Raw genomic sequence first — 25819 nt, forward strand, 5'->3', positions numbered from 1 at the left:
AGCTTGTCCAGGGTTGTACAGATAGGAACTGCCCTAACAAAACACCCGTGCACTGAACCATAATGCTCCATCACCTCCCATGGGGAGTCCCCAACGCCCTTCAACTCTGTCTTACTATCATTCCATTATTTTATCTGACAAACGGTATATATTTTTTCTTCCTGAAAGCAACAGCTTCATAGTGAGTTCCTGCAACATTTCAAGGAGCATTCATTATCTTCATTTTATTCCCACTTTATAGATGCAGAAACTGAAGCATAAATCAAATAACTTGCTAAGAGTAAAACAATTAGTGAAGAGCAAGAGTGGCTTCAAAGTCAGACCTGCCGAATTCCAACACCCATGTTAACATAGATTCTGTGGAGCTGGCACTCAGAAACCACGTTTACTGACTCTTGGCCTTGACCTCGTATGAGCAGTGAAATCATAATCCCCAAGCATCTTTTCAGTGGGAGGTGAAGGAGGTAGCTTGCTTGGTAGCTAACAGCAAAACCTCTGAAATCGGATAGAATGGCGCTGGAATCCCCACTCTTCCACTTACTGACTGCATGACTCTGAGCAAGTTACTTCACCTCTCTGAAATAGTTTTGTCATCTATAAAATGGTAATAATAAATGCACCCATCTCCAAGAGTCATTGCAAAGATTATATTAGATGTTGTATGCACAGCTTTTTGCAAAGTGCATGGTACAAAGTGCTCAATGATTGTTAGAAGAGATTAGAGTTGACCTCATAGGATCACCACACTGAGCCACCCAGGATGGGACTCAACCTTGCAATGGGCTTCATCTCCTAGAAGGCACCCTGCTCTGGTCCTTATGATCTGCACTGACCAGTTAGCAGCTTCTCTTGCCCCTCAAGATTTCTTCACTTCCTTTGTACTGAGTCAGCTAGAGGGACCACTCATCATTTCACCAAAGTAAAAGGAAGTAGAGACAATTGATGATTGATGTTAGAAGCAAGGGACGGGGGTGGAAAGCATGTGGGCTTCAGATCTGTTCAGACCCAGGTTTGAATTTGGATATCACTTAAACCTCCCTAAGTTTCAGATTATCATTTTAGACCAGCAGCATGAGGATAATAATGTTCACCTTTGCAGAGTTATTAAGAATAAACAAGAGGAAAATTATAAAGTGTTGTGACATGTAATAAGACAATGGCTATTATTTTTAGATTGGCCAACTCGTTTGCATGGAGCTCTTCGTGACAGACCATTGAGAAGTGACCTGAGTTCCACAAATGTCCTTTGCTCACTTTATTTGGCACTGTTTGTGTGGTGAACTTTCCCCACTCTGGGTGTGGCTGGTCAGTCTCTTACAGTGTGTGGCTAGCAGATCACCTTTGAATAACATCTGTGGCTATTTAATTTGTATTGGGGAAAGAGAGAAGTATTACAAGGAAAGCAGGCTGCCCCGTTGGGATGCTCAAGGCCCATTTTCTTGCACTTAGCCTAGGATTGGCATCTCTTGGTCAATGTGGGTCACCTTCCTGAGAATAAAGGGGCTTCATTGGCTCAATAATTATCCCAACTGTTTTTTCAGTTGTGGCTATTTGAGAAAGAGGTTTCATATGTCAGGAGTACAAAATAGAGACTGACTTCATAGATCTTTATGCCATTTTTGCCCTTCATCGTTGATGTCAGTTGACTCTTCAGGCCCCCCTTCTCCCGTCACTTTCTTCTTGACATAATAGCTTTCTTCTGTTCCGTCCCCATCTTCCCATCTGCTCTTTCTCATAGCTCCCTCTTCTACACCTCGTACTTTCCGGCCTCCGCACTTCCACTGTTGGGCAACAGAAGAGCTGTCTTTGTTTAAGCTTAAACTTTATCTTCGGGCAAAATGGAGAAATTAACTGCCTACCAGCATCTCGGAGTTGGTTGTGGGGTTCATAGGTTCATACGTGTTAATTGTTTTAAAAATTCTCCTTACTATAGCAATGCAAGAATCACTAATCTTTCTCTCTTTCCCTTTCTCCCTATTCCTCTTCTCCTCTCCACATTAAGTCTGATTTTTTTCTCTCTCTGAATTTATCCAGCTTACATAATTTGCCTTTTCATTTTGTGAATGGAGATAATTTGTGAATAGAAATTACTTCCAAATGTTTCAAAAATATTTTCTAAGCATTTGCTTTAACATGGTGTTGTGAGCTCTTTTTTTTTCCTCTTTCTTTTTTTTCATAAGGAAATAAGTATTTCCAGGGAAATGAGCTTTAGGGGGAGAAAAGGATTGGATTTCACTCTCTTCTTGGGTCTCTTTTGTTGATGACAATTTTGAGCTGGAGTAACTGCAGATATTGACTTGTCGACCACCTGGGGTGGAGGGGGGCAGTTTTATTCAGACTCCTGCCCAGGAAGTCCCAGGAAGGAATAGGATAGGAGGGAGGAGAGAGGAGAGGGTAAATGAATTCAGAAAATAGAGCTAGCCTGGAAACTGATGACTTTTTAGCTGAGAGATTCCCTACATCAGTATTTTAATTTTAAGACACATTCTTATACTTGGGTTGATTCTGGGGTGCCTCCTAAGGACAGACTTTGTCCTTTATTCATTAATTCAGCAAGCATTCACTAAAAACTTCCTTCTCTCTAAGACCTTAGTGATGCAGAAATGGGTGACTGAGGTCCCTGTCCCCAAGGAGATCTCCATCACACACAGAGAAAATAGATGTGCACACTATCACTTATAACACAAGACCAAGGAGACCAGGCCTGTGCTAGCATGGAAGTGAGCACGGGGAGAAGAAAAGGAGTCGTCTGTCTGTTGGTATCAGAGAGTACTTTAGAGGGGAGATGGCATTTGATATGTAGCTAGAAGGGTGCATAGGATTTTGGCAGAAGGGAAAGAGGGGAGAAATACCTTTCAGGAATAAGAACACCAAGTGCAGTGATTAAAGCCTGGGAAATCGTGGTGAGTAGAATGCCACGTATCATTAACACTGGAGCAAAAAGTATACAGGGATCTAGGGTATTGATGGAAAAGGTATTGGGGAGAAGGACAGCATGACAACAAGCCTTTCATGCCATAAGAATGTGTATTTGGATTTGATTCTTAAGTGACTCAAAACCCGCCAACAATTCTGAGTAGAAGAGGGCATGGAGCCGTCTGGCAGGCCCGTGCAGAATGAAGTGATGGGGTGAAAACTAGATGAGAGCCAAGGAGGCCATTCCAAAGCCCAGAAAGAGGAGACTGTGAATAAAACAAGAACAATGGCAGGGCAGGCAGAGAGGAGAGGAGACATGAGGGAGACATCATAGAGGTTGAATGTCCTGGTTTGATCATTGACTGAATCTGGTGGGAGGGGAAAGGAGACATCAGGCATAATTCAGTCCATTGATCAGCCTTTTGCTCGATACTGGACAGAGTAACCTGGAGCCAGCCCCTGGGAAAAAGGGGTAGAGGGTAAAAGAAAGTTTCCTGTTCCTATAATGTACAATGAATAATCAGTTGCAATTTCAGTGGATGTCAGCTGGGCTAGATGATGCTGGAGTTTCTGGGACAAAAGATGCACTTCCTAAGTTATTTTCATGCATGTAATGAAAAAATTAGAAGACAGCAGAATTGGGTTTAATAAACTTTCCTATTTTTAATTGTCACTGAATGATGTTTTAAGGACAATAAGTCCTTAGAGGAAAGAAAAGGCTTTAAAAGCACCCACTTCTTCTCTTCCATTGAAATGATGTGTTTCACCTATGTGATGACTTAATTGCCTAAGAGCAAGGAACAGTGGAGCTACAGATAACCTTAGTTGGGCTTTAGAGCAGGGAATGGATTTCTACCTATATGGCAATTATATACCATGTTCTCTGAGGGTTAGGATCCACACTAGGCTTCAGAATTGTGCTTAGAGGGGCCAGGGTTTAGATTGTTTTTTGTGGTTTTTTTTTTTGTTGTTTTTTTTTTATTAAAAATAAAATTCAGAATTCTATTTTTTTTATTTATTTATTTTTGAAACAGAGTCTTGCTCTGTCACCCAGGCTGGCTGAAGCACAGTGGTGCGATCTCGGCTGACTGCAACCTCTGACTCCCAGGTGCAAACGATTCTCCTGCCTCAGCCTCCCAAGTAGCTGGGACTGCAGGCGCGCGCCATCACACCTGGCTAATTTCTGTATTTTTAGTAGAGACAGTTTTGCCACGTTGACCAGGCTGGTCTCGAACTCCTGACCTTAGGTGATCCTCCAGCCTCGGCCTCCCAAAGTGCTGGGACTACAGGTGTGAGCCACTGCGCCTGAACAGAATGTAAAAGATTGTTTAATTCAACTAAAACATTAAAACACAGATTATTTCTATAAGTGGTAATTGTTCTAACATGTTTTGGTCAAAATAGTCTCATTACTTATCCACAATTAAATGGTTAAGTTTTTTTTAATTAATTTATTTATTTATTGATCATTCTTGGGTGTTTCTCGCAGAGGGGAATTGGGCAGTGTCATAGGACAATAGTGGAGGGAAGGTCAGCAGATAAACAAGTGAACAAAGGTCTCTGGTTTTCCTAGGCAGAGGACCCTGCAGCCTTCCGCAGTGTTTGTGTCCCTGGGTACTTAAGATTAGGGAGTGGTGATGACTCTTAACGAGCATGCTGCTTTCAAGCATCTGTTTAACAAAGCACATCTTGCACCGCCCTTAATCCATTTAACCCTGAGTGGACACAGCACATGTTTCAGAGAGCACAGGGTTGGGGGTAAGGTTACAGATCAATAGGATCCCAAGGCAGAAGAATTTTTCTTAGTACAGAACAAAATGAAAAGTCTCCCGTGTCTACTTCTCTCTACACAGACACGGCAACCATCCGATTTCTCAATCTTTTCCCCACCTTTCCCACCTTTCTATTCCACAAAACCGCCATTGTCATCATGGCCCGTTCTCAATGAGCTGTTGGGTACACCTCCCAGACGGGGTGGTGGCCGGGCAGAGGGGCTCCTCACTTCCCAGTAGGGGCGGCCGGACAGAAGCGCCCCTCACCTCCCGGATGGGGCGGCTGGCCGGGTGGGGGGCTGACCCCCCCACCTCCCTGCCGGATGGGGCGGCTGGCCGGGCGGGGGGCTGACCCCCCCCCACCTCCCTCCCAGACGGGGCGGCTGGCCGGGCAGAGGGGCTCCTCACTTCCCAGTAGGGGCGGCCGGGCAGAGGCGCCCCTCACCTCCCGGACGGGGCGGCTGGCCGGGCAGGGGGCTGACCCCCCCACCTCCCTCCCAGACGGGGCGGCTGGCCGGGCAGAGGGGCTCCTCACTTCCCAGTAGGGGCGGCCGGGCAGAGGCGCCCCTCACCTCCCGGACGGGGTGGCTGGCCGGGCGGGGGGCTGACCCCCCCACCTCCCTCCCGGACGGGGCGGCTGGCCGGGCAGAGGGGCTCCTCACTTCCCAGTAGGGGTGGCCAGGCAGAGGCGCCCCTCACTTCCCAGACGGGGCGGCTGGCCAGGCGGGGGGCTGACCCCCCCCACCTCCCTCCCGGACGGGGCGGCTGGCCGACCCCTCCGCCTCCCTCCCGGACGGGGCGGGTTTAGATTGTTAGGATTTACAATCAGCATCAAATTGGGAAGAGAATGTCGAGGATGTAGGTCAATATCAGTCAAGTTCATTTAGACCTCCCCCGACCCAAATGTATACTTGCCACTTTGCTACAAAAGACAAGGTTAGGGGCTACAAGGTGACACCCGAGACTTCTTTAGTGGATATTTAGAGTTCGCCCATTCTCCAGAGATAAGAAAGAAGGATTCTCCAAAACCCAGACCCTTAGACCTCAAGCAAAGGTCTTGGAATAGACAGTACCCACATTCCTGCTGTCCTTTGCTTCCTGTGGAAGTTAATTTTGTGCTTGTTTAACATTTTTAATTGGCCCAACATGCTCCTGCAAGGCATTTTTCAGTCATTCTATGTTTGACTTCACCTGGTTATGATTGTTTCCTGTTTTGGGTTTTTGACGTCGTCATTTTGTCTTGTTTTCATGAGAGTATCATTCCCTGCTCGCTGAGAGCCATTTGATTTTTCAGCAGCTTAGGTAGCAGATCTTGAAGACGGTTGCGTCTTCACCTTGGGGAGTGTCTTTCAGTGATTCGTGGTTGGGTAGGGTGGAACCTCCACCCGCCGGCTTCCCAAACTGATATGTTGGCTTCTCTGAACCTCCAAAGTTGCTAAGATACAGTGTGTCTTTGGACCCCTTCCAGGCTGTTTCCTTCCACACTCACAGCTTTGACGGAATATTTCCTCTGCCTGATATCGTTAGAAAGGTGACATGCCAAACCAAAGTTAGAGCCGTTACAAGACATTTCTTTGAGTGCAGTTTCCTTGGTTCACCCGTTCATCTGCTGTGCTGGAAGAAAAAAGTGAAATCAAAAAAGCTCTATTAAATAGATGTGCCAAGGAACGAGGAAAAAAAAGAAAAGTTTCTTCAACTTTTATATGCTCAGAATTGTCTCACAAGCATATTTTTGTTCCTTTCCTCTATTTAAAAATTGATAACCTAGAAAGTCAGGAGCAGGCTAGGAATCGTTTGTGGCACAAAAGTGGCACCTACTGGTAAGCCTTGGCTTAAATTTGAAGTTTAGATTTGTGCATGACCTTGACCAAAGTTATATCCTCCTGAGAATGCTTCCTAATGATTTTCTATGTCTGGAAGGGCAAACCCTCTTTAGATGTATAAATATTAAAAAGCACTTCTTAGGCATGAGGGCACTGGTTTCAGGGCTACAGAATGACTTTTTCAGCTTGTAATTAAAAACATGTACTGGATAACTAACCAGCAGCAGTATTTGCTTAAAGGAGCAAATGATTTAAAACTGATTGGGTTGCACACCAAAGTGGAGTGACCCATGGTGGCTGTTCTTACCTCTGGTTTCTCGAGGCATCCACCCAGCTCCCCGAGGTTCCTCAAGTCACTGGGTTCTTGAAACCCACAGCCTTCCTTTCCTTGTGTGTTTGGAGTTTTTGCTTTATCCTGGTATCCACGTTTTGTTTTTCATATCTTTACTCTGTATCTGAATATTTATTCCACGTTTTGGTTTTCATGTCTTTACTCTGTATCTGAATCTATAGAACTCACACTCAAGAAAAACCGTGGCTCCCCCTGTTACAGTGCACACTCAAGTTTCGTAAGAGACCCCAACACTGGCTGCACTCAGCAGGTCAAACAATCATTTTCAAAGGACCATAAGATTTTTTGAGAAACAGACTGTCCTACATATTTGAAATCTTTTTTTTTTTTTTTTCTATTTTAAAGGCAGATTCCACTGAATGCTGCAAAAGTAACAGAAATGATTAGGAACAGAGTTGTGACCTATCCAATTTCAAAAAAGAAAGGGAAGGGGTGAGATCTACCCCCTCCTAAGTGGTAACAGGCCCTTTCTGTTCATCTTCTCATCTAATTGTCTAAACAATCCTACATCACAAGATACTGTCATCAGCTGCATTTTGCAGATGGGAACACTGAGACCTAGAGATTGTCTAGTGTGATATAACAATTAAGTGATCATTTTAGGAATCTTTCTCATTTTAAAATCAATATTGTACTCCTGGTGGTATAAATAAAGATGACCTTTGTTTATTCATTTACTCCTCCATTCATTCCAAATATTCATTAAGCACCATGCATGAGCAGGCACTGTGCCAGGGGCTGGGGATGCAGTGCAGAGAAGAGCAGCCGGGAGCTCCGCTCCTCTGGAGTTTTCTCTCTGGTATCACTCCGAGAGTCTCCACATCCCAATTTGCTCTCTGCTCTGAGGGTCTTTTTTTAACCCCTAGGGGAGAAGTTGACAGATTGTGAACATCAATAGTTATTGAATTGGTTTTGTCCCAAGGCTTCTTAAAAACAGTTTTCAACGAGTGCCAAGCCCTAACTGTCTCCCAAATCCTACTGAAAGAAATCAGAGCAGGTTATGTTTTCATTGTCTAGCCACCCTTGGCCATGAGGCGCTGCATCCGGCTTTTTCTCTGGGGCCCATTTTTCGCCACAACTCTTCAGCCTTCTACCACTCGGGTTAAGTTTTGCTTTGTGCATTTACAATAAGTGCCTGCCAGGCATGAGTGTTGCAGGATTAGAATAAAATAGTGGGGGTGAAGGAAAGCAGATTTTTTGGAAACTGGTAGAAACACTCCATGAAATGGAGCATTGTACCAAACTCAGCTTAGTTATACAAAAGCATGTATAGTGTTTCTTTTTATTTCCCATCTTAACGGGAGGAGGCAGAGAACAGTGGTTACGGAACAACTTTAGAATCGTTCCTGATTGTCCAAATGGTTTTTTTACCCCTCTGAGATTGGGGACTCAGGGGCAGCCGTGTCTCTCACGCCTGCCCATTCTGCCCCGCTCGAAGCCACACTGCAGTGTTCCATGTCCATCTCGCCTGCGCTATCTAGGCAAGGGTGCGTGTGCCAGGCTATTAAACACCCCACACCCCACTCCCCTGTCGTTCTCTAAGCAATGGAAGAAGTTTGCTTGGCCACCACAGCTCGGGCAGGAGGGACTTGGATTAGCCCAACAGCTTTTGCTACTGTCAGCATGCAGCCTAATAGAGTTGGAAGACAGGGTTCTTTAGAGGCACTGGTTCTGACAAGGAAAGCTTCTGTAATCTTGCCTTTGTTTAGAAATATGAACTTCGAAACCTTGCTGCAGAGAGTGTCGGCAGCCACGCTGATCCGAGGCCTTGGGCAAATTCATTTGAATTGCTTTGAAATTGGATATTCAAAATTCAATAAAAATAAGCCAGCCTGATGGTACAGCTGCAGCATTCCCCCCATCCAGCTGGGTAAGCCGTGATGATTTCCAGGCCGCGGACTAGCAAAGCCCGAGTGTGATGGGAAGATGAGCGCCTGAGCTGCCAGAGAACTCTCTCTCTGGCAGCCTGGCCCGCCGACGGCTGCCTGCCAGCTGACTTGCAGAGCAGGGCTGGCTTTGGCACTAAGTGGCTCCTCTCACTGGCCTGCCCAGGCGGGGATGCGGGGCCTGCCTCAGTCATGGCCGGGGTCCAGGGGGAGGGGATGCCTCAAGGGCAAATGGATGGGGTGTCGGAAAAACAATAAAATCACAACACTCCAGTTGTTTAGAGAGCAGCTGGACTTCCCAAACACTCTGCCACAGATCCAGAGCCATCAGACACGTAGGTGGGTTTAATTAAATTGTATGCAGATGCAAGCAAACATCATAATTTGCCCTTGAGCACACACTACTGCATTTGCCTGGAAAGGGGGACATGACATCCCGGAGGGTGCTCTCTTGCCACCTGCCCTGGGAGCTCCCTCTTCATCATTGTTTATGTGGAAAGGCGATTCTGCTAGGGATTTTAAGAGAAGACCATTCTCACTTTCCTCTAAGTCTCAAGCAGTTTGATCTCTCTGCTTTGTGATGGTGTATCACAATCATGCATAAAAACTGTGACGTATCTATAAGATGTATACATATATAGAGATATTTATACACATATATAAAAATACATATGCATTTATAGATGGATAGAGAGATGAATAGATAGACCGACATATACAGATAGACTCCAAATTCAAGAAGTATGTCTTATTACCCCTAAGCAACCTCAATTTTAATAATTGGGCTCGTCATACCCCATGCATGAGTTCAGGCTCTTTTCTCTGTTGGAATTTGTGCATATGTGAACTGTCTTGAGTCAGATTCCAGGAGAAATATATCCATTAGCCTTCCGATTGTCGCACCTATGCCACCTACAGTACCATACCTAAAGAGGGGTAATTGGAGCTCCTGCGTGCAGGGACATTGTGAGCAGCCCCCTCCATTGGCCTGCGTTACGTATCGCCAGCCACTCAAGGGCCAGCCATGAAATTTAATTTGGAGTTTTACAGACACGTTCTGAATCCGAAATCTCAATCATAACTTTCCCTTTGCTCAGCCTTTTAACTGTGAGATTCAGTTGGGGAGTTTCGAAGCAGCAGGTAATGTCACAGCACTCCAGAGGGATTTTGCCAGAATTCTACTAAAGTGCTTGCAAGTGTCATTTCCATATTTAACTAATTTCAGTTTTTAATTAGCTCCATGTGAAAAATGAGAGTTCACGCTGAGCTCCTCTGTCAGCACAGACGCTTGTTTCCTTTCTAGGACCTCAGGACAATTAAGAAAAAAATAGTTGATGCTACAGTAAGTGTGATCATGCATAGCTCTCTCAAGCCATAACATTGTTCCCCGACAGTAAGAAAGGGCCACTGCCAGGGCCCACTCGCCAGGCTGGGAAAGAGCAGTTTGGAAGAGGGTTTTACGTGCGGATTTGTGAGTCCTTGGTTCTGAATGATTCCTTAGCTGCAAAAAGTATATTCTTGTCCCTAAATTCTCCAAGATGACCTGAAATTAGGTTTTGAAAGAATGCTATATGAAATGCAAAGATGATGTTACTCTAGGAAAACAGGTTTCCTCCATGCTATCTCTGTGCTAAACTCCAGCATCCAGGTGCTTATCAGGTCATTTGATTTCAGATTCGTAAGGCCCTTGGCATACAAAAGTAACTTCTTTATGATTTAAGTTTCAAAATGCAGTACACACATGGAAATTTATTAATCCTACATTCAAAGTGTAAATTTACCACTTGGGACTCACATGCAAATGGAAAACTACATGGTCTTCAAAAAAAATGTATTGGGAGGTTCTGTTTTGCATAAACTGAAAAATATTTGATGTGATCAGGTTTCGGAAACAATTTCGAGGAAGCCAAACAAATACAGGCCCTGCATTTCATTTGCATAGCATCCATGCTAATGGCATGATTTGTTTAAAAGAAAAGATTCATTAAAAGTTTTGAGAACGGTTAAAGTGGAAAAGTGTTTGACACTTCCCTATAGTAGCAATTCTTGGAAATTGGTTTGGAAAGTAGAATCTTTCTTTTTCTTCATATGTGTTAGTGTTGGGTAATTGTTCTCTGTTGACAATAGACATTAATAAATGATGTGATAGCAAGAACACTTGGTATCTCCAACAGAGACTGAAAATTGAAATCCAAGTAGCAAGAAGTAGTTTAAGTATCAGGTTTATGTGGCTACATCGGGAAATAGGGTAGGATACAGGTAGGGTTTCCTTCTGTGTTCTCTTGACTACCATATGTGCTTGGGTTCCAAAGAGCAAACACAACTGTGTGGTTCAGGTATGAGATTAGAGGAGCAGGTGTCCTGTGGGGTTGCCAGAAATGCCGCCATTGAAGATGTGTTGGTGTAAGTGGAACATGAAAAGATGGAGGCAAATTCTTGAACATGAAGAGACCACTCACAAGTTGTTTAAACTAAAATAACTTCCACCTGAGCTGCAATGGCTAGCAAAGGCTTCATTGGCCAGTGCGTCCTGAGGTTGGAATTAAATCTCTCTGTGTGGGAGAGGGCCTGTTTGAGCTCCGAAGGCGGAACTCCTATCTCCCTGGCTATGAAGGGGGCTCACTTGCGATGGGGAACTGGGAAAAACACAACTTCTATTAATAATAAGTTGTCTGTACAACTCTCTGGGGAAGATCATAGTTGGGAGTGCTTATATTTCTTTGCTCTTCTCAAGGTATGATGTAATTTCTTTGCTCTTCTCAAGGTATGATGTCAGGTGGGCCTCTTCTTGGCCTCCCAGGAACAGCAGCTCCAGCCACAAGAAGCCTGTCCTTCCCTGAGGAGATTTGACCCACCATTCCTCTGAGAGCTGGGGACCCCTCTCACAGTGCAAATAACAGGCAGAAGCAGTGTCCACCTAAACATTTATCCACTGACGTGAGGATTAGCAATTAGCCCTCTCGTGATGGGGATTAGCTCAATAGAACTGTGGGAACAGCATACACTCTGGAGGGTGAAGTTAGAATGAGCAGCAGAAGAGATGCCGACTTATGGAAGCAGAGAGAAATCCTGAAAGTGATAGTATTTTTAGGGCTTATTATGTGAATTTTGAGCCTGATAGCTGAGAATGGAAACCATGGATTTGTCATCAGAGGCACTTAAATCATATGTGGTAAATTATCCACATAGCTATTAATTTATACAACAAATGTTTCCTGGTACAAGGAAAGAGAACAGGCTCTAGAATACAGGCTGCTGGGTTTACATCCCAGCTTTTCTACTTACCAGTAACAGGAGCACAGCTATGTTACTTAACCTCACTGTGACTCAGTTTCCTCCCTGTAAAATGGATACAATAATAGCACTTATCTCATAGGGGAGGTTATAAAGACTAAACAAGATAATTCTTGAATAGCCCTTAGCACAGTGCTTGGCCAAAGGTAAGCACTAAATAAAATAGATTTTTACTGTGACAGGTTCTGCTTATACCATAGTGAACCAAACAAACCTAGGTTTTCCCCTTCCAGAATACATACCAGCATACACAGATAAAACCAAGGAAAATTAATCACTTCACAACCATTCCAGGGTCTATCAGCCTCCCAATTTCTACATGAAATAAGAATATCAAATTAGGAGGAATGGGACCATGTCAGCAAGAATAAACTAATTAGCTAAAACTACTTATTAAAATGATAATCCCTCCACATGGACTAGGCGCTTGCATGTGCACCTGTCAGGAAATAAGCTACAGACACACACACACACACATGTGCATGTGAAATTACACAGAAGCACACTCCCACGCTGTGGAGAGCCAAGGTACCCTCACCCACTGAGACTTGACTCCCGACCGAGGTACTGATCGTGGGGCTGTGGGGCAAGGACTCTGAAGGTCAACTCTGAGATCATTGGCACTTCATTAAGGAGTCTGTTCTAAGTGCACAGGGCTTTCCCAGAAGAGGAAATGCACCCTCCCCCTTACATCCAAACATACTGCCCAGAAGCCCCTAGAATGGCTTTTTGTTTCTCTAACACTGTCAGATAATTCACACAGGATTTTTCAGGCATCATAGCTTCTGCTAGCAGACTGGAGTACACAAAGAAAAAAGTGCTCAGCTCCAAATCTTGCCTGGAACTGACCTCAGCCCTGGACTGCCTTTTGCGTATCCCAAATTTGAGCTCCGTGTTTTTGCCTCTAGCTTTCTGGTGCCATGTTCTGGGCCATGTGAGTGCTCAGGGTTCTTTTATGGATGCTTGGTACTGAAAACATCACTCCTCGTGGCCAGAATGAAAGGTGTTGTCTAAAGAAAAGTCAAGTTGAACTGTCTGGTTCCTCTACTTTCGGAAATATAATGGAACCTCAGCTTTGCGTGGCCCTATCTTGTGTTAAAGATTCTAACAAAGAATACATCTCTATATATGTTTTGTTTACTGTTTTGCTTTTGTTTCTAGCTTTATTGTTTTCCCCTGTGTGGAATGTTCCAGTAGCAACTGTTTGTTCTTCTTGTCTAAGAAGTGTAGCACATAGGTACTACGGCAGATTTATGTGGTAGTAAGAAGACGTCCACCTATTGCTTTGTGTAATAAACTTCCTTCCAGAAAGAAGAGAAAAAAATGGCTGTGCCCTAACTGCAGAGCAAGTTTAGTGAGGATTTACGAGAATCAACACCACTGGCACAAATGGAGCTTGCAGAGATCTTTGGGTTCCAAGTTTTCTGCCCATTCTAGAGAGGAGCAGACCTTAGAAGGTGGCTATGGTATGCCTTCTATGGAGGGCACTAGCACTCAGCCTGAGAGACAGGGTTGGACCAGCCAGTCAGCCTTCTGCCGCCTCTCTCAATATCACATGTCTCTAAGGAGCTTTGGCAAGAGTAGAATCACAATTTGATCCTAGCTGAAGTTCCTGATAAATCCTCAGGTTCCACCCGGGAATCACTGTGGTTGATAAAAAGACGAGTCCATATGCTTTACACACGAGACAGCCAGGCAGTTTTGACACTTTGTGGAAAGTGTAGAGGCTTGATATGGATTCTCTTCTAGGCAGAGACCCATCCCAGCGTGACACAGAGAAGGTGCTCAGGGGCGATTCTAGGCATGGGCAGTGCTTTTCTCCCCAAAGAACTCTACTTCTTCAAGCTTTAAACAAGGTGTAGTGGACACCAAATGAAGAGGAGTCTGCCTGGCTCACACCAGTTCCCTTGGTGACAGGTTGCCAAGTGTAGGATGCCCAGTTAAATTTTAGTTTCAGAATAATAATGAAAATGCTTTTAATATAATATATCCCAAATATTGTGTGGGAAATTCAAATGTAACTGGCTTCCTGAGTTTTTATTTGCTAAGTTTGGCAAGTTTACTTGGTGGCTGTGTCTGTATCCAACACCCTTTTTGGGTCCCTAAATCGAGAAGGGTTGATGTTATTATCTTACTTTCCTCACCATAGCAACTGTCAAAAAAAAAAAAAAAAATGGGCTTGTGACCTCAGCTGAGCCAATTAGAGTCCTTAACTAGGGTCCCTAAAAGTGAAACTGGGAAAGTGGAGCTCTCTTTTTCTCCTGGTAGCCCAAGGGCATGGGAATATTACTTTCTGTGCCCATGGTCCTCCCCTCAGGGATAAACCCTCTCTTAATTTGGCCAGGCTGCTATAACAAAATGCCAGAGGCTGACTAGCTTTTAAAGAACAGAAACTTATTTCTTGGGTCTGGAGGCTGGGAAGTCCAAGATCAAGGCACCTGCAGATTCAGTGAGGGCTCGATTTCTGGTTCCTAGATGGCACCTTCTAGCTATGTCCTCACATGGTGGAAGAGACTATCTAGCTGTTTTATAGGGACACCAACCCCACTCATAACCTAATCACTTCCCAAGGGCTTTACTGCCTAATACCATCACCTTGGTTAGGATCTCAACATACGAATTCTGGGGAGGGATAGACATTCAAGCCATAGCAAAAACCATTGGTCAGCTACTCTTTCACTTTCACAACCTGCCTTCATAGCCTTCAAAAAAAAATTCCTCTCTCCTGCTTAAGGTAGATCAAGCTGAACCCTAAGGATCCTATGCTAGTATGTAGCTACCCAGCCCAAACTCCCAAGTTTGGCATGATGGACTAAAGAAAGAGGAATTCACCCTAGGAATGCTTATAGACAGATGTTTACAATCAGATGCTCCAGCCACAATATATCCTTGGTGGATCCTCTGGCTTTGGGCAGCCCTGTGCCTGACAGTGGGGAAGGGGTGGCAATTGCTCTGCCAAACTGGGCACCTGCTTCAGGTCAGTACCTCCACAGTCAGGGCTGACCAGAACATAGAGAAGGGAGCCTTCCTGTCATGCCACTTTGAGCCACTGTCTAAAATATCTTCTGTCTGAAAATATCTGTCATCCTTAACTGGCACCGTGCCTAAAATTTCCACCTTTAGAGTTTATATGTTTGGCTTAAATCGTTAGTCTTCCCTATAATTGCACATCCATTAATGATAGAATGTGTGATGTTGTGGGGAGGATGTGGATGAATTAATAATTAATATCAAGATCCAACGGATTTTTTAAAGTTCCATTGATGTGGCTGATAGTTTGGAAAGCAGAGTTCTGACAGAGTTGGATGGGAGTCCTGGAAACCTCTGATGTGATGGGAAAGCATTCATACAAGAAGCACTGCTGAGTTTGGAGGGGGGCACTGAGTCTCTCCGATCATGGGTCACCTGGAGCAGGCAGAATGGACACAGGGCAGGTACTGGATGGAGAGGAGGCATGCTGAGAAAGAATGTCCCTGTTTTACCATGTTACTTTGGCCCAAGTCTGGTTCTGGCTCTTTTTTTTTTTTTTTTTTTTTTTCTCTTCCTCTTTCCACCCTGGCTTGAATATCTCTTTTCCATATTGCGTCCTCCGAGCTGCTTCTGACACACTACCTGTATGGGCAGAGACCTAGTGCCTAGACCTGGAGGGAGATGTCTGGGCTCTCTCACCTCCTCCACCTTCATAGAAACAGACAAGAGGAGCTTGTTCCTTCCCTTCATGTTCTCTTTCATTAATTGCTGTCAGCCAAGCCTTGTGCAATACCTGTGGTTCTCAAACTTGAGCATTCATCCGAATCACCTGGAAGGCTCATTAACACACAGATACCTGGACCCCACCCCTGAGTTTCTGATTTGTAGGTCTGGAGTATGGCCCAATAATTTCCATTTCTAATAAGTTCTCAGGGGATGCTGATTCTGCTGGTCTGGGAACTACAGCCCAAAACCATCGGCCCAGACAGTGAGCTTTTCGAGGGCAGGAGTGGTGTCTTCAGAATCATTGTATCCCCAGAACCTAGCACAACACCAGGCACAGGATTGAAGGTTAGGAAATACTTGTTAATGGAGCTCTATGAAGCTACACAAGGCTTTACCCTGTTGCAGCATCAAGGCTAATCATGTAAATACCCTGAATTTTCAGATATCGGATTAAAAGAAGAAAATACTATTGCCATCTAATGTGTTTTTTACACAGTGGCATCTCCAGAATACATACAGGAGGGGATTAAAGGTGCCAGTCTGGGTGGAAAATGGGAGGTTGGGGGCTCGTCTTAAAACTCCACTTGCATAGGAAAGACACTGTTTTTACTGAGACTCTTTTTGTGGTAACTTCAGAGAAGGTTGATGGAAATCATTTAGAATTTTCCTACTCACCTTCCTTTTCCACCCCAACTGCACCCCCTGACCACTGCTTAGTGTCACCACTGATTTCACATGTGCATGAGGTATGTGTACCAGGTCAGCTGATCTGAGGTTCCTCTGTCAAGCTTCACCACAAAAGTGCAGCTTCAAGAGTCAGTGCAGTGAGGTGGAAGTGAATGGGATCGGGGATCTGTGCTTTTCAATAGAGATGAATGTCCTCTCTGCCAAGGTATTAATCTTTCCAGGCCTCCATAACCTCTTTTGTAAAATGAGTCTGGAGAAGGTGACCACTAAGTATTTTCCTATATTTCATAATTTCTATTATTTTAATTCAAAAGGCAAGCCATCTCAAATTTAGGAATGGGCTATTTGCTTGTAACCTAGCTATTTGGAATTTCAGAGATTTTTCTCCAGACAGACCATATTCCTTCTGGACAGTTCACACAATAATTGCCCTTTGTCGGGTTCTTAACTGTGTGTCAAGCACTGAGATAAATGTTTTGCATACTTTATTTCATTGAATGTGGCAACCCCCCTGGGAGGTAGGAAGTTTTATGATTCCCATTTTGCAGGTGAGGAAAATGAGGGTCTGGGAGGAAAGAAAGAAAGACAGAGAGATCGAGTAAGGGAGAGAGAGAGGGAGGAAAAACTGAAGGAAAAGAAAGAGGGAAAGAGGGAGGAAGGGAGCAAGGGAGGGAGGGAGGGGAGGGAGGAAGGGAAGGAAGGAGTGAGGGAGGAAGGGAGGAAAGGAGGAAGGGAAGAAGGGAGGGAAGGAGGGAAGGAGGAAGGGAGGGAGGGAGGAAGGGAAGGAGGAAGGGAAAGAAAGAAAAAAGCTTTCCCAAAGCCTCACAGCTACTAAAAACCAAGACTGGGACCTGGACCTGAAGCCAGGTCTGCTGCTTCCAAAGCTACTCTAATCACCATATTCTATTATTCCTACAAAAGCCTAGTTTACCCACAGTGCACCTGAAATGTAGAGTCTGGCTTTGGAGGGAAGTAGGCTTTCTTTTTTCTGCCACTTTCAGTATAAGAGACAGAAAGCATTGTAATCAAGTGTTCTGAGCCAGAGTCCCCAAGTTCAAAGCCCAGCTCTGCCACTACTGGCAGACTAATCTTGGACAACATACTTAATCTCTCTCTCCCATAGTTCCCATAGTTAAGCTAAACCATGTGAAACTGGTGATATTCTACCATATTTAATCTCCAAAAAGGGCAATTTCATGTCTAAATATTTAAAGTGCTTATTATAACAGTGCATGGCAAACAGTAAGCACTATATTCGTGTTAGCTATGATTCTTACTGAAAATTGCCTTGAGAGTTTGCCATATCTGGAGTATAGTAGGGGCTCAATAGTTGCTGGTGAATTTATTGAATGAAGTAGAGACTGGGATGCCCAGGAAACATCTGGGGTAGTCTGGGCTATGAAGACCCTCCAGGGCTGGGAGAAAGGCAAGTAGGGCAGGGGAGGAGGTTAGGACTCTTAGATTTGAATAGCTTTGAGACTCTGTTAGTATTGCCCTGGAATAAGGCAGGAAACCTCAAAGCGAGAAGGACCGATCCCATAGGTCCAGCCACCCTGAAGCAGTTTTTGTCCTCTGGCTTCTAAAGAAGCAAAGAAAAACCCTCAAGGCAGAGGCAGTGGGGAGTTAGGTCTTATGGTTTGCTTGTGTCTTGCTTTTTTTACAGCTAGAAATAATGAGAAAAGGCAGGCAAGGGAGAGCCTCCCTTCCAGCCTTTCCTCAGCCGCTGGTGTTTTTCCTTCCTAGACCACTGTGTGAGAGGAAGGGGAAAACCCAGAAATAATGGTGGATCTTTAGAAACAGAAAGACCAATGTTAGAGGTTAGGTGTAACTGAGCAGAGAGTAATATTTACCCAGGTATGGTAGTCATATCACCATATGGCTATGTGTAGCATGTGGACACACTTCTGTATTACAATAGTTATGTTTATTTCAATGTGTCACAAAAATCTTAACACATTAAGCTTTTTATTTCACAGATATTACTTTGGGATGAGGCTAAATTGATTAAAGTTTTTAAAAAATAGATTGCTATTTTTTCTTTCTTTTTTCATAATATTCCTTCTTGCACGTATAACAACTCATGGGTTGCAAAAGAGGATTTATTTTTTCGTGCCTGTCTACTATAAGTCTTTGTCCACAAGTCAAACAAAAGCAAACACAAGTGCTAAAAAGGAGACTGATTTTAAAATGTAGTTAAGAAATAACAGTCTAAGTGGAGCTTAGATTTCATGAAAACCATGAACACAGTAAATGATGACTATGGTTAAGGAAGCACTAGAAATGCAGTTAGGACACATCTATGTATTCCTGGCTCTGGATTTTAGTAGCTAGGTGGCAGTGGGCAGGTTATTTAATCTCTCTAAGTCTCAGTTTTCTTATGTGTAAAGTGAGGATACTTGCTACCTCAAAGGTGATTTTTTTTTAATGATCAATGAGAAATGTCTTAAAAGCAGGTAATAAGAATTCAGTAGACACTGTTTATGACTATTATCATTATTATTAGCCTGGCACACTCCCAGACCTCAGTTAATTGTAGTTTTTTAGACAGAAGTTTTCAAGCCATTCTTTCATTCAAATAAATATTTCTTAAACACTACTGTGTTCTAAGGCTTATGCTAGCTGTGGGGACAAATTTGAAAGAGGGGAAGGAAGACCTACTCTCACCTCTCAATGTGTTCATGCCTCAAAATTTGGAGGGGGAGGTCAGGCATGGTAGCTGTAATCACACCTGTAATCCCAGCACTTTGGGATTCTGAGGTGGGCAGATCACTTGAGGTCAGGAGTTCGAGACCAGCCTGGCCAACATGGTGAAACCCCGTCTCTACTAAAAATACAAAAATTAGGCAGGTGTGGTTGCGGGCACCTGTAGTCCCAGCTACTCTGGAGGCTGAGGCAGGAGAATGGCGTGAACCTGGGAGGCAGAGCTTACAGTGAGCCAAGATCGCCCCACTGCACTCCCGCCTGAGCGACAGAGCGAGACTCCGTCTCAAATATATATATATATGTGTATATATATATATATGTATATATACGTATACATATATATGTGTGTATATATATGTGTGTGTGTGTGTGTGTGTATATATATATATACACACACACACAAAAATTAATCGAGAGTTGTGGCACGTGCCTGTAATCCCAGCTACTTGGGAGGCTGAGGCAGGAGAATGAATCACTTGAACCTGGGAGGGTGCAGTGAGCCAAGATGGCGCCACTCCACTCCAGCCTGGGTGAAAGAGTGAGACTCCGTCTAAAAAAAAAAAAAAAAAAAAAAAAACAATTGGAGGGGGAACAGGATGGTCAATAAATAGGTAATTACCAGTGTAAAGCCATAAACTCTGTAAGTGGTGTGGTTATAAAATATCCAGGGAAGGCCAAGCGTGGTGGCTCATACTTGTAATCCCAGGACTTTTGAAGGCTGTGATGGAAGGATCACTTGAGCTCAGGAGTTCAAGACTAGCCTGGCAACATAGTGAGACCCCCCCCCCAACCATCTCTACTAAAAAATTAAAAATAAAAATAATAAAAAATAATAACTTTAACTGACCAGGAATGGTGACGCACACCTGTAGTCCCAGCTACTTGGGAGGCTAAGGTGGGAGGATCACTTGAGCCAAGGAGACAGACAGCTGCAGTGAGCTATGACTGCACCACTACCCTCCAACCTGGGTGACAGAGGGAGACCCTATCTCAAAGAAAATAAATAAAAAATAAATAAATAGTATGAGAAGATGTCCAGAGAGCATGCAGGAGGAGATCAGCTTAGAAAAATCCTGTCAGCCACAGTGGTCTAGGACCTCCTCTGTGAAATGTGTTCAGTATAATTGAAGAACTGAATTAATTTACATTTAAAAACTCAAATGATATAAAATACTTTCATTCAGCACATTTTTATTGTTTTTGCAAGATGATGTTTCACTTTAACTGTTGAAAATTTAGCATCTGAATTGAGATGTGCTGTTAACTATAAAATACAAACCAGATTTTGAAGACTTCGTGCAAAAAAAATCTTTTTACTGTCTCATTAAAGATTTTTATGTTGATTTTATGTTGATAATATTTTGGATATATTGAGTAAAAAGCATAGTATTAAAATTTTTTTACTTATTTCATGTGGTTACTAGAAAATTTTACATTTCATAAGTGGGCCAGGTGCAGTGGCTCACGCCTGTAATCCCAGTACTGTGGGAGCAGATGACCTGAGGTCAGGAGTTTGAGACCAGTCTGGCCAACATGGCGAAACCCCGTCTTTACTACAAATACAAAAATTGGCTAGGCATGGTGATGCATGCCTGTAATCCCAGCTACTCGGGAGGCTGAGGCATGAGAATCCCTTGAACCTGGGAGGCGGAGGTTGCAGTGAACTGAGATAGAGCTGCTGCAATACAGCCTGGGCGACAGAGGGAGACCCTGTCTCAAAAAAAAAAAAAAAAAAAAAAAAAGTCATAAGTGGCTTGTGTTTTATTTCTATTGGACAGTGCTGATTAGAGCAGAATGCAAATGACATTCACAGTAGAGAACTCCAGAAGATGTGGACATTTCACAAGAGACCCAACTTTGGTTACCTTGGACGATTCTTTCTGATAGAACTAGAGCAAAGCTTAAAGGATCTGAGGGCACCGATTCAAAGGCTGTTTCTGGGGCTGCAGAAGAAGAGAAGTGCCTCGGAGGTTTCGTCCTAACTACAGGACCTTGCTAGAGTTGCCAGATTTAGCAAACTTATAAATTAAAACCTGGCAACCCTAGACCTTGGGTATGTCATAGAACTGCAACAAGCCTCGGTCTCTTCATCTTTAAAATTGGGATAAAAAAGTAACTGCCTCGTGAGTGTCTTGTAAAGCTTAAATGAATCAAATAAGACTAGTAGGAGATGCATTGAGAAAGTTTCGCCTAAAAGAGCTAAGCAATGAAAACAAATTGGGGAACTTTCCAAACGTGCCTATCTTTCTTTAGCTCTGAGCATGCAGGTCAGGGAGAGCTCTCCCAGGCCAGTGTTAAGGGAGACACCAGCCCCTACCTGGGAGATGTATTAGGTTAGGCCTGGCTTGGGGATTTCCATAGAGTTAGGATCCGGCATGGGATCATAAGCCATAAGGAGGAGGGGGACACATCATAACCATGTCGAATGTCACTCTGCTGTCATTGCAATGCCTTGTATAAGCCAGAAATGCCACAACAGTCTGCAGTGCTGCTGCCGGTTGACAGAATCGTGTGCCTTTAGCACCAAAGAAATGTGTGTGACTTGAGTGTCACATAAAACCCTTAAAATTAGCTCTCTTGGGATGGGCGCGGTGGCTCACGCCTGTAATCCCAGCACTTTGGGAGGCCGAGGCAGGCGGATCACCTGAGGTCAGGAGTTTGAGACCAGCCTGGCCAAATGGTGAAACCCCATCTCTACTAAAAATACAAAAATTAGCTGGGCATGGTGGTGGGTGCCTGTAATCCCAGCTACTTGGGAGGCTGAGGCTAGATAATCGCTTCAACATGGGAGATGGAGGTTGCAGTGAGCCGAGATCGCACCATTGCACTCTAGCCTGGGCAACAAGAGCGAAACTCCATCAAAAAAAAAAAATGTATATATATAAAATATATGTATGTGTGTGTATATATATATAGTATGTGTATATATATGTATGTGTGTATATATACGTATGTGTGTATATATATGTATGTGTATATATATACGTATGTGTGTATATATATGTATGTGTATATATATACACATATGTGTATATATATATATATAAATTGTCACAAATTCAAAATAAGTCTACTTGTATCACTTATCTAATTGCAGATGAAAATGTAGTTCTTTTTTATAGATGCAAGTAGCTTACATTCCAAAAAGAAATTATCCTCCCCCACCCCACCCCAGATTAGCTCTTTCCTCATAAGAAGCTGACCATACTGACATTAAGCATATCAGAGGCTGAGGAGGACTGCCCCTTGCCCGTGTTTTCATTCCCTGCTACCTAATCAGGCCCTGGGAGATAGAACTAATTTTTTTAACGTGATGTTTCTTTCCATCAGAATCAAGTTTTAAATGTTTCAAGTTAGCTATGTGAAATCCACTTAACTTAAAACCATTTGCAAGAGAGATCAAATCCAATTTGCTAATACAGGACTTTTTTTTATTTCTGAGTTTGAAAAAATCTTGAGCTAACCATGTCAGAAATTAAAAATTGAAAAGGACTCTGGCAGCCTCCCCATGTGCCTAATTTGGCTTTGCTGAACAAATGACCAAATTGGAATGAGAATTACATACAGGATTTGCTCAACATCCTTACTTCTTCAACTCATTTCTCAGTCCTGAAAAAGTACCAAGTTTGCATGCAGGAGGGAACATATCTATATTGACCACAATGGCGTCAGACCAGGTAGAAATAGAAAAATGGTGATTTTAGATTCTAGCTGTGAATAAACTTCTACAGTAGAAGATATTTGTCATAGAAACTCAATTTAATGAATTTAGGATCAGAAAGGACCATAATGGTCTTTTTTTTTTTTTTTGGCTAATTTTATTAACAGGTTATTTGTTCATGCCCTACCTTGCAAAGAGTAGTAATAAAAATATTAAGCGGGTAAGAGGAGGAGGCTTCTCTGAAGTCCACCTCATTTTGTCTTTAATAAGGCATTACATTGCACACAGACACCAGAATTCTCTGTCTTTCTTTAAGCAGATGGAAGAGGACAGTAGAGAGAGCACCAGAGAGTCCAAAGATCAAGGTTCAAATCCTGGCTCAGTCAGCCATTAGCTGTCATGACCCTAGGCAAGTCATTTCACTTAAGTAGGGCTCAGGGTCACCATCTGTCTATATAGCAAAAGTCTGGACCAGATGGCCTTTGAGGCCCATCTTAACAGTGCCTCTGCCATTCTAATGTGACACAGAAAAGGAAACCACAGAGGTTTCTCTGAAGGAGGGGGTTCAGGCAAATGAGAGAATAATACCTAGGTGAATAGAACCCCAGTCTTCACTGATGCTTAGTGTTGAGCTGATGGTTGTCAGTGGATGGAGTGATACTCAAGAGCTTCAGGTGTCACACAGCTCAGGTTCAAATCCCACCTCTAACACTTACCAGCTGCGTGTTACTTCAGCACTCTGAGCCTCAATTTCTTCATCTGCAAGATGGGAAAGCATTATATATCTCATAAAATTAGCAACAATTGCTTATCACAGAGCCTGGCACATGCTAAGGACTCAATAAGAGTTAGCCATGATCACCATTGTTACAAAACAACCCAAGACCCAGCAGGAGGTGAGATGTTTCTTGAGTGCCTCCTGTGTGCCGGTTACCCCCACCCAGATCCTCACCACTTTTGCACCTTCTCCACCCTATAAGGTCAGTGTGAGCAAGAAAATGTGGCTAAGAGCACACGCTTGGCTCTAAAACCAGCTGCCCCACCTACCAACCCTGTCAACACCTTTATGCCTCCACTCCTTCCTCCGTAAAATGGGAATCATAGTTCTTACCTCTAGGTTTACTGTAAAGAGCAAATGAGGTGAGCATATAGAGGGCTTAGAACAGTGGTTGACACTGAGTCAGTACGTCACAAAAATGTTAGTTGTTATCATAGCTAAGGAAGGTGAAGCTCAGAGAGGTAAATCTGTTTGCCCAAGGTATCCGCTTGTGCATAGTTGTGCAGAAATGTGAACCCTGATTGACATGAACCTGGCATATATATCCCAGAGATCCGGGATAGGGAGATCCTTCCTCCCTTATACCTGGTTCCTAAGGCCCCTCCTGGCCTGTTCCCCCAGTTTCAGGATGGCTGCCTGTGGGCTCCAGAGTTCAGATCAGAGGGCTCATTGGGAGCAGTTTGTTGAGGGCTGCTGGGGACTTGGGAAGGGAAATAAATCCCAACCCTCTCCTCCCTTGCTTGCAGCCACTGAGGGGAGAAAGTGCCCTAGGAATGGAGTATCTCGGGTGTCCTAATTGGCACACTCTGACCCCCTTGCCTCTCCTCCTTGCAGAAGGCTATTTTTCACGAGAGAGTTCTTTCTCTTTGTTCCAGCGCTCATTGCACATCTACGGATCGATATGACATCTTATCCTCTAAAACATTCATAATGTCTGCTTCCTAGGATTCTGGTGGCCGCGTGCCACGTGCAGCCTGCGTCTTCTTTCCTTTGTAGTCAGTGGTCTCACCGATCTGCCCCTCTTTAACGGGGCTGCTGGTTGCCGTTCTTTGAAGAAAGACAAATATTGTTTGGGTTGTCAACAGTGAATGACAAGCTCGGAGGGGAGAAAGATCCATTTAGGTGTAGATGTGTGTATTGTGGGGATGTGTTTCGTTATCAGAAAAGCTCTTAAAATCCCAGACCATGATTTATTTGGTGAATAAAACCTACCGATATTATCATTCTCTAAAGGTATTTTGATCACATGGGTCCTTTCTTGGAGAAAGAAAAGCTTTTATTTCTTAACCAGGAAAAAAATTGCAGCAGGAACGGGGTGGTCCGCGGTGGGAAACGACACTCTGTGCCGCTAATGGCTCCAGGCATGTGTTTATCTGCATGAGGCTGAGCTGACTTGGTGGACAATAGGATGCCTGACTAGCATTGCCAGTCAGGTGCATTCCTGGCCACCCTGCGCAAGGAAAAGAAAGTGGCTGTGAGCACCTGTGTCTGTCTTATGTATTGATCTGCCCAGTGATGCTGAGAGCTAGGGGGTGTGGTTAGAGGTCACCTCGGCACACCAGATGCCACACACTCGCAGTGTCAACAGCACCCACCTGCAGTGCACCTGCAGCAGCGGGTTCCAGGAGACAAGGGGAGGGACGCTGCCAGTCGGGGAGCCCCACGCATCCTGAAGCTGAAAGGAGCCCCATTTGTTTTCTGCAAACACAGCAATTGATTAATCTCGTACCACCTCCCACTCACTGTACCATCCTGAGCCTGTCATGAGAATAGATTAATTCTCTGGTCTTTCCCTGTGGATTCTTCTTGTCTCAAGAACACACTGCTCCCTGATCCCAGAGCTGCCTCACGCAACTATCACCTTGTTCTCATGGCAGACACAAAGGAGGGGACAGAAAGCCTTGCTACTTTTGTGAGGGACTAGAAGTAGGAAGGCAGCAGACAAAATCCCTGCTGAGGACAGTTTTGGGACTGTAGCCGGAAGATTTGAGTTCCTCTAGAGAGGTGAATGCAGGTGAGTTTCTCCAATGCCCCCCCTCATTTTGATGATCTTGCCACGATTCTGGGATTGTATCTGCCTCTCATCTTTCCTCTTCTTTGTAATTCCTGAGCCATAAGCCTTGCAACCATTTGGAGCTGCAAGCTGGAAGTCGGACAGAGGCTAGTAAGTTTTCAGAACATTCTCGGGAGATAGGTGCACAAATCCCATTACCGTTAAAGGGATTTGTGGGTGTAACTTCCATGCAGTGCT

At 44.0% G+C, this 25819-nt stretch overlaps 1 protein-coding gene and 1 pseudogene across 20 annotated transcripts in view; one reads left to right on the forward strand and one right to left on the reverse strand.

Annotated features, from left to right (window-relative positions):
* Window positions 1–25819, forward strand: part of TENM2 (teneurin transmembrane protein 2) — a 3953434-nt gene that overhangs the window by 3705119 nt on the left and 222496 nt on the right. The window lies entirely within an intron of this gene.
* Window positions 18478–18592, reverse strand: LOC112209353 (small nucleolar RNA SNORA40; annotated as a pseudogene).

Source organism: Pan troglodytes, chromosome 4, assembly GCF_028858775.2.
Source record: "Pan troglodytes isolate AG18354 chromosome 4, NHGRI_mPanTro3-v2.0_pri, whole genome shotgun sequence".
In the NCBI taxonomy this organism is placed as follows: Eukaryota; Metazoa; Chordata; class Mammalia; order Primates; family Hominidae; genus Pan; species Pan troglodytes.